At 26.4% G+C, this 20,182-nt stretch overlaps 1 protein-coding gene across 3 annotated transcripts in view; it reads left to right on the top strand.

The window, feature by feature from the left end:
• The first annotated feature begins 2,540 nt into the window (after positions 1-2,540).
• The window catches only part of LOC123290727 (elongation of very long chain fatty acids protein 7-like), a 37,732-nt gene continuing 20,090 nt past the window's right edge, over positions 2,541-20,182 (top strand). Inside the window, exon 1 of one of the 3 annotated variants that reach the window (XM_044871214.1) lies at positions 2,541-2,633. The gene's annotated coding sequence lies outside the window, so the exon portion shown is untranslated. Of the gene's footprint in view, positions 2,634-15,270; positions 15,383-18,164; positions 18,239-20,182 lie in introns of those variants that run through there. The other 2 variants (XM_044871055.1, XM_044871138.1) reach the window with 2 other exon arrangements.

Raw genomic sequence — 20,182 nt, 5'->3', positions numbered from 1 at the left:
ATTTACCCACATATTAAGTCACGTGTTTACTTAGGTAAATTTTAACATTCTTTTATTTTATTTACTAACTTTTAATTTATTTTAGTTTTTTTTAAATAACTAAATAGCGTTACAATGAGTCAAGAATCAGAGAAGGTTGGCATCTCTGAATTCAATAGGTTAAAAATTATCATTTACCTTAATATTTGATAAAAATAAACAAATCTAAGATTTATACTCAACCGCCTTGCAACCTTTTGGGTTGCGTCAAACCGTATTGAACCACTTTAATATAATTTTTATTTTGAAATTTAATTGCATATAATTATCATTTCAATTTTGTCACTAGTTCGCCTTAAAACCAATACAAAAATTGAAGTATATGTCAACTCTAAAGATAACAATCTTAATTGCACACACACGGAGGTTGAAAATTTTATGAGCGTAATAATTTAATCTATTAAATTTGATATCTTAAAAGTGAAATTTTTTTTAGATAAATTAGATGAAATTTGGAAGTAATACCATCTAACTAAATAGTAAGTACTTTCTTTATGTGTGCTTAGGTTACAATCATTTTTAACCATATTTTTAAAGTAATTATTTTTTGTTAGCCGGAAGAGAATTGCTACTATTTTTCATTTACAAATCATCCATCAATCGTACTTATATACAGGGTGATGAACTAATGGAACTAAGTTATCTGTGTATTCGAAGCTATTATTAGAAAGATTTTATTAACAAAACTTGATGTATTAACGTTTAATTAAAGCATGCAGAAACTTTATGGATAGTGTTATCGAGAATTACTGAACGCAAAAGTATTAAAATTTAACCGAATATTTTCGGCAGATAAAATAGTCGAGCTGTACAGCATATTTACGCTTCAGCTAAATGTTTTTGTTCATTAAATGTTTCCATAGAAAATCAAACAGCGATTATTGTTATCAAAGATAAGCAAAATCGAAAAATTATTTCTAAATTGATTTTTTTTATTCAAATAAAAAGTGGAATTTGCGAAATTTAATAAAAAACTCGAACAAAACCCTTTTGCTCTCATATAAAAAATATTTATATGTCACTTATCTAACTTTAAATAAAATAAAGAACGGCAGATGCAGTAGGACCCCCGGTAGGAATTATGTTCCTATCGTATCTTCGTACATTATTAATACTTACAAGGTATTTTTCTGAAAATTAAAGGTATTAATTTTATAAGTAAAGCACTTGTTTTTTCCTTCAAGAATTTTATTTTAGCTAGTTTCACTTTTTTCTGTATCAATTAATTGTAGGTTAAGTTTAAAAAAGGCATACTTCTGATTTAATACTCAACCTAATTTGTGCGAACCTACATTTGGTTTGATCAGGATATTTATTATGACATAACATAAAATTTCCTTGCAGAGTTCGTTCGAATCAAAGTGGCACCGAGCAAGACAGTGCATGAAGTATGTGTATGTGCACTCGTATCTACACTCTCTCTTGTACAGTGTCACATTGCCAAGTTTTCAACCGGTTAAAATTGAGTGCAAATTCGGATTTTTCGATGTTTATGCAGTAATGGTTGGTGGTTGTGTTTTGTGCCGTGATCTTAGAGGGCATTTTGTAATGGCGTAGGGGAAATGTACAATATTGAATGAAATGCATGAATGAAATATCAGGAACAAAATTCAATTTCGTTAAATAATATTTACCCCAGAAATTTTTAAGCGACATATATTTTATAAATCAGCGATCATGGCCTACACAATCTTTTCCTTTTCAAATTAACTTACTTAAAAAACTAACAATGTTAAATAATTCATATATGTATTTAAACAAAGAATTAATATTAATATTTTGATATGACTTTTATGTAATGTACAATCTTTCGCCCCGGTATTATCAAAAACTAAAAAAACCTTACGCAAAAACTATTTTAATATACTTAAAAAAGCATGTTTGAAAAATTACTGTTCCGTATCTAATACATGCATCAAATAAAACTTATAAAAGTGTATGACAATTTAAAAATCATCCTAAATCGGTGTTGTCCGTTGTGTGTTTGTTGCATTCAACAAGAAGTAGTTATACGATTTGCGTTCGTTTGTGTGTTTTAAATAAAATAATAAAATATTTAATTTTATTTTTAAAACAAAATTTTTACGTTTTGGTTAGTGTTTTTCATACTACGCGATTATAAAATTGTATGTTAATCTTATTTAGAATTTAGTATTAGTTTTACAATTTTAACATATTTTCATTCTTTTTACAATCATTTTTATTTAATTTTCCTTTTATTAGTTTAATAAAATACTAACAAGTAAATTGAATTCCTTACTTTTATCATATTATTTTTTAGTATTTTATTTCAATTCTAACTTCTTATATGAATTACAGTTATTATTTAAATAATGCAGTTTTTACATTTTTAGTTTTTAACAACTGAATAATATTTAATAATTGTTCGAAATGCAATTTTAGAGTTTGTCAAATAAAAAGTGTGTGAAAAATTAATTTTTCTGTACTTAATAAATATAATTTTTTTGGAAAATAATTCTTTTTTGTTTTTTAAAAGGACTTGGAAAATTAGTGAATTTTTGTGCGTCCATTTGGATATAATCAAGTGTTGTTTTAATTAATATTAAACAAATAATATTTAATATATTTTTGTGGTATGTATTTATTAATTAGTATTTTACATTTTTTTATAGTTATTTATATATTTTAAAACTAATTAACATGATAAAATACAATAAATAATTTATTTAATAGAATATTTATTACAGCTATTATTTTGTGTATTTCTGTTATGATAAAAATTAGGGAAAAATAAAATAAAATATTATAATTTTGTAAATGATCCCCAATAATTTTTAAATATTTAATATTAATATTTTATGAGACAAAAAATATTTTTATATTTAACAAAATCATTAAATATATTTTATAAAAAGTGCAAAAACTAAGTTAAGCAGTGATAAATTCACGAAATTAATAAACTTTAGTTCGATATAACTTTTCTTGTGAAGCGAAAAAACTATACACAACATTTAATTTGTAATATATAATCTATAGTTATATGAAGATACTTGGAAATACCCGCATAAAATCAGATAAATATTATGGAAGTACCCCACATCTAATGTATTAAAAATTAACACATTTAATAAATATAAAATTAATGAAATAAATCTTCCTTTGGAACATAGGAGTAGTTTAGGTACTCTACAGCTTTTTGTAATTAAAAGTCTAAAATTCGCAAAACAAAAATATTCTATTTTTAATATGAATGTTTATAATTCACAAAAATTATGACGTTTTAATTTTTTTTTTCTTTTTTTAATAGAAAGTACACGCAACTTCGGTGAAAGTAAATATTTAAAGAATTGTTATAATTCTGTTATAACTCCCATATGGGGTGACCGAGCATTTTGCCGAAGACCGAACCTTGGGCGATCCTCGGTTACCGTTGATTTGCCGAAGTTCGGCTAATACCGTGGCGCCAGAGACAATTTTCTCTATAGAGAGTATACTCGAGTCACGGCTGCCGTTCGTATTCCTAACCTTACTTTATTGTTTTTTTTTTTTTTTAAATGTCATCAAATGTCAAAAAGAAAATATGAAGATATGTTTAAAAAAAGGACCATAAAAGTGAGGTTAAAGCGAACACTTTTATTATCAATGATAATAATAATATTAATAATAATAATAATAATAACGTCAAAATTTATATATATTTTTAAAAATTGGATGTTGTTTTACAAGAAAAATTTTTTCCAATGAATAATAAGAATGACACATTTCTTGAGTTCCTAGGACCTAGATAAGAGTAAAAAAATTAAGTTGTTTAACAAAATTTATGTTTTTTGTTTTGCTATTTTAAAATAGCTTATCTTTGGTATCTTTATCTAGTGTATTTAATACTTCAAAAATAATACAACTGGCAATTTAGGTTAATTCAGTAGATTGGTAATTATACGGTAAATGGACAAAAGAACATCGGCCATAAGCTGGTAATGTGCTCAGCCGGAATTTGGCCGAGGCTCGGAAGCTCGGCCACCGATATTGGCCGATGCACTGCCCAGTGGTAAAACCCCATATGGGCTGTATCATTCAAAACGGTTTTAAGGATTTTGTCAAAAATTTACAGTAGTATTAATATTAATTAATGATTTTTATAAAACATGTTTTTAATTTTAAATATAATACTTAATTATTTTTTAAAATAATTTCACCCTAAATTTTCAACATGGACTTCAAATAAAATTTCTAATACACTCAATGCCTATATCAATTGTATTATTAATACGTATTTATTTCGGTTGCAAAATAATCATCAGTATGAATTAGCTAATCATAAGTAAATGTTACACTTCGCTAATTTGGTGACTTTTATAGCAAAATTTATCAATTTCATTAGCTTTGAGTACCATCTCAAGAGAATAATTATGATTACAGTATTCATACTGATGATGACTAAATTGCAGTTAAAATATGGGTATTTAATATAAAAAAAAATTGATTTAAGCATTAGAGTGAATTTAAAATTTAATTTATAAATACGTAGAATAAGCTTATATCATTTTTGATTGTGTACTAATAATTATCTCTCATAATTATCTTAGATAATTTTACATTCATAAATTAATAATTTTTTTGCTAATAAATAATATCTTTATACATAAATATTAACTAATAAATAATAACCAATATAACTTTTAGGATAATGTTTTAAAATAAAAACGTCATCTCGTTTTCAAATAAATATTTCTGACAGTGCTTAGTATAACAATTATGTTACCTTTTTTAATGTCGAAATATTATTCTTGGAAAATTCGAAATAATTTTTGTCAAAAGTATATTTTTGATCGAAGTTTATAAGTATATTCTCAGTCGGAATTTCCTTATTTTAAGTAATTTTTATTAATACAAGTATGTATTACTTTCTTTACAAACGATTCCAATTACATTAAAATATATAATAGTGAACGCCACACGACCTCTATATATAGACAATAATATTAGGTAAAAGAAATTGCATTAAAAGTATAAATCAATTTAGAAAATAATGACATACTTTGGTAAAAAATATCAAATGATGCAAAAGCCAATTTGAATAGTTTATGATTTGCTTTATCGAAAAATTATGTCCGACCGAAACAGCAATTTCCAATTGTTTTGTCGAAACTTGACGAAATTGGTCAATGCCTGAAACAAATTATTTAAAGTTTTAAAAAACAAGGAAACCTAGAATATTGTTATTAAGAAAATAATTTATGATAAATAAAAATTGAATTTGTAAGAAAGCTTGACTTCTCAGCTTATCTTGACTCATCGTTCTCAAAACATATGTGTTCAAAACCAATACATTACTGCTTTACAATTTATTTGATTTCTTACTAATGCTTAATTTTTTTTCAATCATTTTTTTTTAAACAGATAAGCTTTAATCTTCTGATACTTTAACTGTAATGTTTCTGATATTCAATAATGCATATATACAAAAAAAAAAAATAAAATAAATAAATAAATAAATAATAAAAAAATTATTTAAAATCAGAACTATTCGTGATAATTAAAACATGAAAATCTTTACTGATTCAATTATCTAAAGGTAATTGGCAGAAGAAATTCAGTAACTAAATCGTAAATTTTAGATTTAACACAAAGAAGTTCAAAATATATTTTTTTTAAATAAAACTTTCAAATTATTAAAGTTGGTTTTGTTAACTTTAAAAACAATACTGTGGAAAATTTATCCACAAAATGGGGGCTGATATTGTCGATTTGTTTAAAATATGTTTTTAATTATGTTAATATCATTTTTAGGAATAGTAGTAGTCGCTGTGAGCATTTTATTTACTATCAATTTCTTTATTGTAAGAAATTATTGTATGTTTTAGTTGTAGGTACTAATTAGGTATTGTTTTAAAATAATTTTATACTTAATATCTCTCAAACTAAACGGTGTAATTTACTCTTGGTTTGATATTTTCTGAATTTAGCACTAAATAATAACGTTTAATAAAATAGGGAATATTCATGAAATTTAAATTTGGTTCAAATATTTTTTTTCCGAAACTTTAATGACTGGACATTTCAACTGAACCATTATTTTAGTAATTAATATCTTTTTAATTACTTAAAATTAATTAAAGAGAATTGAAAAAAATACACTCGAACCAGGGCTCGAACACGGACTTCTTGGATTCATGTCAAGCGCCCTACCAATTAGGCTATTCGAGCTCTAGACACGAATGCAATTTTTTCAACTCAATGAATTTTTTAATTTGCATATCCACTTCTTTATTATTATCACTTATCGTTGTTGTTTACTTACAATTATGCAAACGATATTTACATCATGGTCTATTCGATTATTTTTGATGTAATATGCTACATACAGGCGTAAACTAAATATCCTGGTTCGAGTGTATATATATATATATATATTTTTTTTTTTTTTTCAATTCTCTTTAATTACGATTACTAGACAATATATTAGTCAATATTTAGTTTACGCCTGTATGTAGCATACTATATCAAAACTAATCGAATAGACCATGATGTAAATATACGTCATCAACAGAGAGCGCCAAAAAACTGCGTTTAAATATCTCAAAATTATAATGTATTTTATATATTTTTTACACTTAATTACAGCATTTTTAAGCAATATTTATATTTTTTACTTTGTTATAACGGTGTAAACAATGAATTAAAAATATGAAAAAAATACATGAATATTCCCTATTAAGTCCCTTTGGTGATCAGTTGGTTCAACCACTTTAAGCACAAAAAACCGTCAAATTATTTATAGTTCAATTTACTTTCATGAGGTAATAAATGCATTTTTTTAATTTTATAGCTTGTGGATAGAGGTAAAAATGATATCTAGTCACATAAAATTGATTATTTTGTATGTTTGCCGGTTAAAACAAACAAAAAAATTATTATTTTAACATTCTAGAATATTTAAGAAGATCAATGGTACCTATTTTATATAACTAAAATAATTAAAATTATTAAACAATTTAAATAGATGACTTTCACCATTCAAAAAATGAAAGAAATGGATATAATTGTTTGGTAGGAACTTGATCTAAGAGTATTAATAGGTTTTTTTTTGCATCTATAAAGGTCAAAAACATTTGAACCATTAAAGTAAATATAAAAAAAAAAACATTTTAAATTATTAATAAACATACCAACTTTTTAACATTCTATTGACGTGCAATTTATTTAAGAAATTAAATTAATAAAAAAAAAGTCTTTTAACGAGACATTTAAATGAGATAAATCTTAAAAAATTTCTTATGAATCAATGGAAGAAAATTCTTATATTTATCAACGGAGGCTTTATATTATTATATAGTCTGTGCGCTAGTGAGGTATATTAGTGCAAGAAACGAAAGAAAAATCAGGGTGGAAATTAATTTTTTTGATAATGAACCAAATTTTTATTTTTAACGTCCCATTTTGGTCGTATTAAAAAAAATAAATGGAAATAAAAATACCATTATGAAGGTTTTTGGAGTCGCTGAATTTGAATATGGCCATAAAAAATATGAAAATTCAAAATGTCGACCGGAAAATTTAGTTTTTTCATAAACTGAAAACAAATAATATTTTCTAGATATATTTGTCTTAATCTAGTAGCTAAAATTGAATTTTCTGGCCATGTTTTTCTAATGCTCACATTTTTTATGACCAGTTTCGGATTCAGCAGTCACGAAAAACCCCATCACAACATCTTTTTTTTAATATATTTATTTTATGTTATCGTGGCTTGAAATTCAGATTTTGGATAAATACATAACTATTCGGACCATTTTGAATTTTCACACTTTTTATGGTCAGATTCGAATTCAGCGACACCAAAAACCTCCATACTGGTATTTTTATCCTCATTTGTTATTCTTAATACGTCTCGGGAACTCAGGGCATAATAGTCGAATTCCCGAAGGGGCTATTTTAAAATGCAATTACGAATAAAATGAGATGTTAAAGATCAAAATCGATTTATTATCAAAAAAGTTAGTTTTAAATACGTTCATTTCCTGTAATATATATGCATTCATACAGATACTGGTATCATTGGTATCGCATGCTGCAAAAGTTGGACGCCAGGCTTCGTTTTGTCAGGTGTTGAACAAACTTTTTGCATTAATTTTTTTATAATCTCACTATAGGTGTCTTATTAGAATGACACAAGCACTACTGGATAATTATAGCTTCCACGTAATTCAGACTCTTCGATAAATTTAAGAACAAATGTAGCTAATGTGGAAAAGCGATCGTTGCGATAATGATATAATAAATTTAGATTCAATTTTTCAGCAAGAGTGTTAACTTTATCGTGAGTTTTGAAAGTGATTTCAGATATATTGTCCGCTATTTTTTTGATACTCTGTGCTTTCTTGATTAAATTTATAAAATGCATCATAGTTTTTATTAATATGAGTATTTTCTATTAAAATTGTAGATGCGGTATTGTAGAAATTGCTAAAACCACAATCTTCAGTATTGCTATTTAGAGGTTGTTTACATTAGTTCTCATTACAAATTACATACAGGTCTTGATGGATATATTGTTTTGATGTTTGCATTATTTTATTATAATTGCTGATTTTTATCCGCAGCTTCGCCGTACCTACATAGTTACTAACTAAAGTTCTAGAAAGCATATTACATAATGTACCAACGTCTTTTCTGTGGGTATAATCTATGTACAAATATGAATTAAATAATTTTAAATATAATCGACAAAAAAAATACAGGCAACACTCTCGTAAAACAATTAAAACCACGGCAGACTCTAGGCAGCTTCAAATCTCTGTGATATTCATAAATTACCCCATTTATTAAACTTAATTAAACAATTCTCTGAAGAAAATTTAAATGGTTTATTATGATATAATAATGGACCACTATGCCATTATGCCAAGTTTCATTTAATTCTGAATGCAAAGTCTATTACCGATAGTACTACCTTAACGCAAAAAATTGAAATTGTTTTTTCTGTCGGTATGTCAATAATATTTGAATAGTCGAAGTAGTATCGATTTCTCAAAAAAAAAGTTCAAATTGCATCAAATTTTGCGTTATTGTCTTCAATAACAGAAATAGTGAACTTTGTTAAAATCAATATTCAATAGCATTGTTCTAATACAGCCCACAATATGTTGCGCGAATAATTGGTCGGGACTGAAATCTGTATAAATTAATCTCCCTCCTTCAAACAAAGCTAAGTGAGAATTTGCGTACATTTTAAACTACTTAGTGTGTTTGAAGTTTCCTGGCTTTGTATCTTATAAAGCTTGCAAAAATTTGTTTAAAACTAAATTGATAATAAAATTGTAAGTTTTGTCTGTTTAAATACTTTTATTGTACTGAAGTGTTAACTGATATGTAAATAATTACATGTTATTATAAGCAATAATAATTAGCTTCTGTTTAAAGTACTACATATGCTAATTAACATTATAAACAATTAAACAATAAACAAATGTCTTTGAGAATTTGATAGTCATCAAAACTAGTGTAAAATAAAAAATTATATCAGTTTTCTGTAGATTTTAACAGGTGTATTTAACATTTGAATTATTTTTTTATGAATTTGGTTAGTTTTGCTTTAATTTTACATGTTCGATAAATTAGCATTAAAATTAGCGAGAATTAATATCATGTTCGAGAAATACTTGTTTTCTTTATTTAAAGGCGTCATTTGAAAATTAAAATCGAAAGTGAACATAATAATATGAAACAAGTGAAAACAAACAATTGACTGAATTAATTATTGAAATACCATGCATAGTCAGTGTTGATTTCTTTATCACATTACACATACAAACATGTGACACATACATAACTGATAATTAAGTATAGTACATATTATAAAATTTCCGCCTAATTGGCGCCCTCACGGGTAAATAGTGATGTTTACAAAAAATGTTTCAAACAAAAGTTGTTTAATTTTTGATAAGGAACATTTTTTACATTTAAACTTTTGTTCTACCTCTAACGGTTTACAAGATGGGTCCTACGGACCCAAGACCCAATTGACCTATGATGCTCATTTACGAACTTCACCTCACTTTTTACGTCCTGAGTACGCTGTAAAAATCTTTTTTCGTTTTTGAGTTATCGTGTCCCCAGACGGGCGGACGGACAAACGGAAATGGACTAATTAGGTGATTTTATGAACACCTATGACAAAATTTTTTTCCTAGCATCATTATTTTTAAGCGTTACAAACTTGGGACTAAACTTAATATACTATGTATGTTTCATATATACATGGTATAAAAAGTACAGAGTCCATGTCAATGCAACAGTGCTTTTACATTCAGCTTCAACAAGATATCGTGTTGGGGACAACCAGATACTGTTTTAGAAATTGTTTCACATTGTTTTCTTCTTAATTTTATAAAAACTTTTTGAAATAAATGAATCGTTTATTTTTACCAATATACAATAAATAACTAAAAGATTCACTGTTCCATATAGAGTTGTCCAATTCGCACAGCTGGAAAAAATGAATCTTGCCTATTTATTAATCACGTGCGACAGTTGAACTCGAGGCATGCAGTGGGTAATTTACTATTTGTCGCGCAAAACAGTGCAGAAGGAAAGAAGACATTTTGCCATGAGTGAAGAAAATAAATTTTTACTAATTGGTTTATTATTTCTAATTTTATCTTGAAGAATTATCTTAAAGATAATTATATGTATATACGGTATCACTTATTCAACACAACTGATCTCATACCCTACACAATCATATAAAATAGATCGTACTGTACTTAATTTTTATGGTGAAGTTTATTACTCCTTAATTTCATGCGTGATCAATGATTTTTAATTCGTTTTCTTGACAACCTTGCTTCTCGACTGCATCAATGCAATTCACAAAAAGGATTTTGTACCATGTCAACCTTGATATTTTGTATATGGATTATATTCGACCTCCAGACAAACGACAAACGAGCCAACAATTTATAAACAAAAATTAAATTACATATTTTAAAAACAATAATATTAAAAGTGAATTTGTACCTATAAGAATTATATTAAAAAAGAAATGATTTTTAATTCTAGGAACTTGTTATTATGCAATAATTTGCTTTAAAAAGTTAGATTCACTGACTTACTTATTAAAAGTGTAAATCTAGATCATTAGATCACATATTCACTCTGATCTTTTATTACATGTATAATTTTAATCTAGTACGTAGATACAGTTGACCAAGCAAGCAGTTTTTCATTATTATACACAAATGTGCTTAGAAAATAGGACAACGAATAAAAGTACTGCTTATGGAAATTGACTTTGGTTTATAGTCCCGGCAAAATCCGTCTTTGAGCATGCTTAATTTTCGCATTGATAATTTTTGCAGGGTCCCGTTTAAAACCTGCTCTTCAACGTAAAAATGCGTGTAACCCGGTAAAACATAGACCCGGTAGGCAACAATTTTTTTATTTATTAATAAGTAACATAGACCGAATTGCTTCTCATTTTTCTCTTAAACTTTTCGAGTATAAAATTCGTAAAATTTGAAAAAAAGGTATTTTTACGATTTTTTCTCTCAAAAACTCTATGAAAAAATACGATTTTTAATATTTATATAAATTTTTATTTGTAGTGAAAAGCTTACTCAATAGTATTCCGCAAAAATTTTTAGCCTGATTGTATTTTGAGTGTTTGATTGTTAATTGTTAAGACAGCGGGCGAAAAACCACCCAACAGTAAAGATTTTATGTTCTATATATGCTAGAGAGATGTGATTTTCACCAATCGACTCAAAATAAAGTCAAATTAAAGAAAAATTCCATTTTCCACAATTCAAACCCTCGTTTAAATATCGCAAAAACCGTTTTTCTACTTTTTCGAGAAGGCGGCGTTGTGGAAAAAGAAATTTTTCTAACTTTTATAATATTTGACATTATTTTGAGTCGATCGGTGAAAGTGCCATCTTTCTAGCATGTATAAAAACAGTATTAAAGCATGAAAATCGTTATATTGTTGGGTGGTTTTTCGAGCGCTTTCTTAACAATTAACAATCAAGCACTTAAAATGCAACTAGTCCAAAAATTTTTGCAGGATGTTGTTGCGTAAGCTTAATACTACAAATAAAAATTTTGTACAAATTAAAAAGTTTTTGAGGGATGAAATTCGTAAAATTCTCATTTTTTTCTAATTTTACGAATTTTGTATTCAAAACTTGGAGTGTTTAAAAACATTTTTTGTAAATTTTGACCCCAATTATATGATAAAATTTTTTTTGAAGTGATTTGAATGATTTTCTGAAGTGATGTTTGTTAAAAACAATTAGCTCTTCTTTTATGTTCAAGATCATATTTTAAACGGGATCCTGCAAAAATATTACAAGCGAAAAAGGAGCATAAAAATTTCACCCTTATGAATTCAGATAGGCTAATCTTGAACTAGTGACCCACTGACTTTTTAATCAGAACTGCAATTTAAGATCTCTTATGAAATAAATCCTATTTTCGATACCATATTTGATTAATATACAACTAAAATGAGAAACAAAATAGTGAATTATGCCATTATTTGAATTCACATTAATATTTTCAGATATATCTCACAGCTATATATTTTTAATATAGATATATTGAATCAATATGCTCGATATAATTTTAATACGTTTAGTGTTAATGTCTATCTATAATTGATTATCTATTTAAAGATTTATCTACACCAAATTACATGATTCTCTAAAATAGTACGTATTGCGAATGCTCTTAATCGCCAATCTTAAATAATCGTGCTTACACTCTTGAAGCATACATATTCATTTTCCATGTTTCTCCGTGTACATATTTCTGTTGAATAATATTTTTATATCTATAAATGTAAGGAAACCAAATGTCGTTTCTTGATTGAATAATATAAGCAATACGTTAGACTTTCAAGGAAAGTTGAAATGAATTAATAAATACAAAAATAAATATTTTTGTAAGGTGTAAACCAGACTTTATTTGGTATATTCATTGAATTGATATCGATTATTTTCCGGTGTTATATATTTTTAAAAGTTATACAAATTGAAGATAATTATGCATCTACGGAAATGGTTTTGAAAAATAATTTCAATTTTTGAATTTGACTACTATTGGCAACATGTACACATAAAAATACTTTTAACAAAAAGAAAACCGACTTCAAAAGGAAAACTTTTCCAAAATATATTAAAATGCACTAAAAAGTAAAAAAATAACGACAATATAATGTAGTTAAAATTATTGTTATTTTTGGAGTCGGTGTCAGCCAAGCTAATGTAGCAAACTGTTCTGTCAGAGTTGTTTCCTTGGCTGACACCGACTCCAAAAATAACAATAATTTTAACTACATTATATTGTTGTTAATTTTTTACTTTTTAGTGCATTTTAATATATTTTGGAAAAGTTTTCCTTTTGAAGTCGGTTTTCTTTTTGTTAAAAGTTTTTTTATTTTGTGATTTTTAGTGAATTTGAAGTACACTCACTAACTTGTCACTAAAAAAAAAATCATCGAAGTGATATTGAGTTATTCGTTCTCTTGTCGTGCATACTTAATGAAAATTTAAGACTTTTATGGTTTTCCAATGGATACTGTTGTCAGAACTCTACCAAAATAAAATGGGACCAAATGGGAAGCACCAGCTTTCAAACAGATAAAGAATTATCAAAATCGGTTCACCCAGTCAAAAGTTCTGGGGTAACAAACATTAAAAAAAAAATACAGTCGAATTGATAACCTCCTCCGTTTTTGTTTGAAGTCGGTTAAAAATAAGCAAAAGTGTGTAAGATGAACATAAGAGCGTTCAATTTGTATTCATTAATAAAAATTATAATTTACTTCTTACGAAATTTTTTTGAACTATAGTAAATAAAAGAACTTGCTGACCATGAGTTTTTAAAATGAAAAATAATAATTTAATTAAACAGCAAAGTGGTATTCACAACGGGTCCCACTTACTCATTATGTGTCACTTAAACCTAAATGGAATTTGAAGTGATAATCGCTATTTCGCCGCTATTTTTTCCGGCCTACTTTTTCTTTAATTCAACGTTAAAATCTTGAAAGTTGAGTTTCTTCACTATTGTCTGAAAGAGATTTACTGTCAATGTTTTCGTATGTGTTTTCAGTCTCTTCAAATACTTAGCATTGAATTTCACTTTTCACTGTGTTCAGTTTTAGATCATCACCAATTTCACTATTGGGAATAAAGTAGGAAGCATCTTTATAACGGAATGTTTCAAGAATCTCAATGTTGAAATTTAAAGCAATGCTCCAAAGTTGAATCTCATTGGTCCAAATTGGTTTAAAGGCTGTTTTATCTGCATTCAATTTTTGTGGCTATTTTTAAAAAATTTTGTATTTTTAAAAAAAATAATATTTTTAATATAGACTAGTTTTTTAAAGGACCTTGAATTTCAAGATCTAATCTTGGTCATTATACCATGCATATATGTAATATGCAAGGTACACTAATTTTAGTCCCAAGTTTGTAACGCTTAAAATTATTGGTGCTACGCACAAAATTTTGGTATAGGGTTTCGGTTGTCCGTCCGTCTGTCAACTCGATAACTCAAAATCGAAAAAAGATAGCAATCTGAAATTTTTACAGCGTACTCAGGACGTAAGAAGGGAGATCGAGTTGGGGACTCATGGCAATTGGGTCTTGGGTCCGTAGGACCCATCTTGTAAACCGTTAGAGATAGAACAAAAGTTTAAATGTAAAAAATATTCCTTATAAAAAATAACCAACTTTTGTTTGATAAATTTTTTCGTAAACATCACTGTTTACCCGTGAGGGCGCAAATTAGGCGTAAATTGTATAGTATGTATTATATGGCATCAGTTATGTATGTGTGACATGCATGTATTTGTAATGTGATAGAGGAATCAACACTGTCTATTCATGGTATTTCAACAATTAACTTAGTCAATTGTATGTTTTCACTTGTTTTTTGGTAAATTCACTTTGGAGATCACAGAGTGCTCCGATAATTTTTTGGAAACTTTGTCGTATATTTCATTATCCTTATTGTCACATAATGTACAACTGTTGAATATATGATAAAATTGTTTCCGTCAATATAAATTTTAATTATTGTGGATATTTTTAAATAAATGTTAATTTTTTTTAAAAAATTAACCGGTGGAATTTTACATGTATTATTTAACCGGACTTGAAAACAAGTTTTAATAATGGATTTTGTCCCTTATTAAATATTTTTCTAAAGCATAAAATATTAGTTATAATTTATACAATGTCAGTTGTACATGAAATTTAAGATAGAAGAAATTGATTAGGTAGTGATAAATAAGTAGTTGATGTGAATTAGAAGTTGAAAAGTTTCCTTGGTTATAGAAACGCTACATTAAGACTATAGTGCCTCTTTCGACAGTGTGAGTTTACGGATATTTTTATTTTATTTTTTTTTATTGTACATTTATCTAAAGGTTACAATTAGTTTGTGAAAAATAACGCAACGTGATCTTTTGAAAGTTTGCATGTTTACAAGTTTCTATATATAACCCTTGTAAGAAAGAAAGTGCGATTTTTACTGATTCACGAAAACATTTATTGAAAAATTTTACAGATTTAATTAACTATAATGGAACAGTTTTCATAACACAAAAAAAAATTTTTTAATCGTTTTTCATTAACATTTCATGTGCTTAAATTCAAGCGGTCTTCAATTCTTGCTATTTAATTTTTTAATCTTGTATTAAAAGTAAAAAAAATTGCTCTAAAACGATAAAAAGTGATGTAGGCCGTACCCCTATCTGCAAAAAAACGAGATAAGCTTTTTTGAGGTACACATTTTGGGGATGGGTTTTTAATGTTATCGAAAATTTGACTCGGAATGATCTTTTTTGGCGGGTTTTTTGAAAAATTTGGAAAAAAGACGGTTTTTTGAGTTTTTTTAGAAAACGATTGATTTTTGCTGATAACATTAAATCGAAAAATTTAAGATACTTCAAAAATAACAGCACTAAAAAAACCTCTTATTATACTATATTAAAACTTTTAAAACAAATTTAAACATAAATATAACATATACAATATTTTTGTAATCCCTTTTAATTATTAATCTTTTTTTTTTTATTAACGTATTACTTTTTCACTCCAAAAATCCGCCTTTATGTTTTGTTTTTACAAACACCTATCTAAGAACACTTTGATTTTCGTGGCAAAAATAATGATAACTTAAAATGTTCAAATCTATTGAGCAGTTTGGAAGATCCGAGGTAACAAAGCAATTTACTAACAAATATACATACAAACATACGTACAAGATACGCTCGAAAAACATAACCACTCCTTGACAGTCGGATAAAGTTGTGAGGAAATAGTAGAATATAAATCTTGATTCTTTCATTATAAATTGTTAAAGAAGTTGCTTTTTATTGAGCAGATAAAGCAGGAACAAATTAATATCGGTTGTCTTAAAAATAGAATCAAATGCAAATAATTATTTTTTTTAACCACTAAAAGAGTCATGACAAAGGTTTATTATGACTTATGTAAAAAGGTTGGGACAGAGAAAAAGTAGATTTCAAAAAATCTGTACAAAAATCCCATCATTTTTTCCTAACTAGTTTTTATCACTCTAATTTCCATAGTAAAGCAATAAAGAATATTAAGTCAATGGTTTTATCAACTAAATAACATAAACCGTATTTTGAAATTAGTTAGGTCAGATGTATTTCAATCAAATTGAATTACACGAAAAAACGTTCAAGGAGAGCTAGTAAAAGTAACTAAGTTTTAAAAATAAATAAGTAAAACGCCCGTTTGGTGTAGAAGTACAATGTGGACTGTCCCCAAGCAGATTAGATTTTTCAATGTTTTCAAAGAACTATCCTAAACCGCTTTGCCTTTTAGGTACCCTTTCAAGGCAAAGTAGTACGTTGCAACGCAACTAATTTATTTTTTAATTATTTAATTTTAAGCTTTGAAATTAGCTATAATACTATTTAGTAATTTCTTGAGAATATAATTACTAATTTTTTGTATTGTTTCTATGTAAGCATTTCAAGATGATAAAAAATAGTTGTAGTAAAATTGATGATATTTTCCTTTACAATCTTTACATAATCGCTCCTTATTACCAACAATTATTTTTTTATTAAGTGGAATGAAATACGTAACTTATTAAATTTTAATTTGTGGAAATCACAACGATTTTAAGTAAATACCGATCTGGCTGAATGAACTAATGGAATAGCTTCATGCTTGGGAATTATCTAAGATAATGATACCTGATTTTATTGTTGAGTATATAGGTACTTATAAAACTTAAAATAAACTTCTTCTAAATATAATTGTAACACACTCCACAGAAAGGTACAATTACAAAATCAATTTAGCTTATTCAATGGTCAGGCAACATATTGACTACACAATTTTTGAAGTGAAACCTTCTTTGAGCATTGTGAGGTAAACAAAAAACATGTCCTCTTTACGCTCCATACATACCACATTGAAAACAACGATTCTCATCCGATCACTAAAGTTAAGCTACATTGAACACACTTAGTTCCAGGATGAATGACCATTAATAATAATATTTTATACACACGTCAATAATTTCAATTTACAAATTATGATATAATTAATTTATTGTACTGCAATTAATGAAAAAAAATTGTTTAAAAAATAGGGATATTCCAAAGTTTAAGTTCCGTCGACAGTTCACATGACTCACTATCTTTTTTTTTTGTTTTTGGTTATTGAATTATTTGTATTATTCTTTGGATTATTTTTGTCATAAGTTGTTGTTCCTGGACTAATCTGATCCAGGAATATATCACTTAAAAAAAACGTATTTTTTTTAATTGATTGAATTTTACTGGCCAAAAAAGTGTAATTGAATTGTAAATATGTGAATTTAAGAATTTATTAAGACAATATGTAAATATGTCAAAATTAATTATAAAACAAATAAAAATGTATACATTTGATATATCGCATATATGTATGGTAATTCGCACGTTATTCAAATTTATGCACCAATGAAACCTAATTAGAATTCATTCTACTATTCATAAAAGAAGAGCAAAAAATTAACAAAAAATATTGTTTGTAACTGCGTACTTATTATTTTTTGATCTAATTAGAAATACATAAATATAATTAATACCTTCAATATTCTCATTAGTTTTCTTCATACTTTATGGTATAGTTGCCGGTAGAATCTTTAATCATTTCAATTAGTGACAATTTATAATCAAATTATTTTGGTTTAAATTTATATGGTAAGATTTTTAGTTAATTTAATTATATTAAAAAAAATTTTTTTTTATTGAATTTTTACATATGACTTTACGTTAAGGAAGTTCCCTCACCAGTAATAGAAAAAAATAAATTAGTAGAAAATGATCCAAATTTTTAGTATGTTGTAGTTAACGATACATATTATTAAATCAAAAAAAAAAATTGGGTATCTTATCGATCAATTAAGAGAGTAATTAATTCATTAAAAATACTCTAAATAACATACCATCATATGAGGATGGTATGTTATTTAGTGTATTTTTAATTAATAAAAACTCTCTTCATTGATCGATAAGATACCCAAATTTTTTTTTGATTTAATAATAGGTATGTATCGTTAACTACAACATACTAAAAATTCGTATCCTTATCTACTAATTTATTTTTTTCTATTACTGGCGAGGGAACATCCTTAACAAGAACTAAAATATTTCATATAGGAAATGGTAGTCAAATAATCTTGTTTTTACCGATATCTTAAGCTTTCTTATAGGGTGGGCTCATATTAATTTTAACAGAAAATTTAGGTTTAAGAGGAAGAAGGATTAGTGCTTCCTAGATGTTTTGTTTAATTTTTTTTTTTAAATTCCGCCTTCGTGGAGGATTGCGTATGCCATTTTTTAACCGACTTCAAATAAAAAAGGAGGAGGTTACCAATTCGACTGTATTTTTTTTTATGTGTGTTACCTCAGAACTTTCGACTGGGTGAAAGGAAAAGAAACTAACGAAATTAAAAATTTAAAAAAATTAAAACAAAAAGAAACCCGACTTCTAAAGAAAAACTTTTCCAAAACAAATTAATATGAACTAAAATTAAAAAAAATAACGATAATATAATGTAGTTAAAATTATTGTTATTTTTGGAGCCGGTGTCAGCCAAGTTAATGTAGCAAACTGTTCTGTCAGAGTTGTTTCCTTGGCTGACACCGACTCCAAAAATAATAATAATTTTAACTACATTATATTATCGTTATTTTTTTACTTTTTAGTGTATATTAATTTGTTTTGGAAAATTTTTTCTTTTGAAGTCGGTTTTCGTTAAAGGTTTTGTTTTTTTTATATTTCAAATTTCTTTAGTCGTTACTAGGAATAATTTTTTGTTGTTTTTGTTTCAAGTATTAATTCATCTTAATATAAAAAAAAAGTCGGGTTAGTTTAGTTGGACCATAAATAATAAATATTTATATTATGCTAAGTTGTTTATGAGTTAGACCATTTATAACTGAAGCACGACCGAACTGATTTGAACGATAATCTGAATTTGTTGGATTCGTCACCCTCTCGAATAGCAAGAAAACTTATTACATAGTCTACCCCCCCCTCATTTGTTTTTAAAAACCTAAAGTTGCCCAACGAAGCGGGCGGATAACAGATAAAAATTTATTTCTCCTCCGGCAGCAACGCTCCGAGATCACCAGCTATAGTATTTTATAAAAAGTAAAATAAAACAATTTTTTTCATAATTTTTTCAAAAGTATATAATGCTCATAACAGACTATTTTGATCTTTGCTTGAAAAGAAATTAAAAAAATTGGTCAACAATTTTTTTTAAATAAATTTAAAGTTATTAATTATTATTTAAAACAAATTTCATTGTTTTGAAATGCAAAAAATGAATACATATATTGAAAAATCATCGCATAATTTTTTATTATATGTAATGTCAAATATTATTCGTGATTTTGTAATCATAAATTACATAAAAATTAAAAAAAAAAAAAAATAATATCTAAAGATAATTACATAATTTTTAAATTATGATGACACTAATTTTTTTATTTAAAATATAATTTAAATTTCTGATTTTCTACTGGAAATCAATTATTTTAATATTTATGCCTTGTTAATTTTATGATTGAAAGTTATTCAATTATTTTTTACCACCAGAAAATAATTTTCAATTTATGGGCTAGTCATTATTTTGT

This window comes from Chrysoperla carnea, chromosome 1 (genome assembly GCF_905475395.1).
Source record: "Chrysoperla carnea chromosome 1, inChrCarn1.1, whole genome shotgun sequence".
NCBI classification, from domain to species: domain Eukaryota; kingdom Metazoa; phylum Arthropoda; class Insecta; order Neuroptera; family Chrysopidae; genus Chrysoperla; species Chrysoperla carnea.
This window is presented reverse-complemented; position numbering and strand designations above follow the sequence as displayed.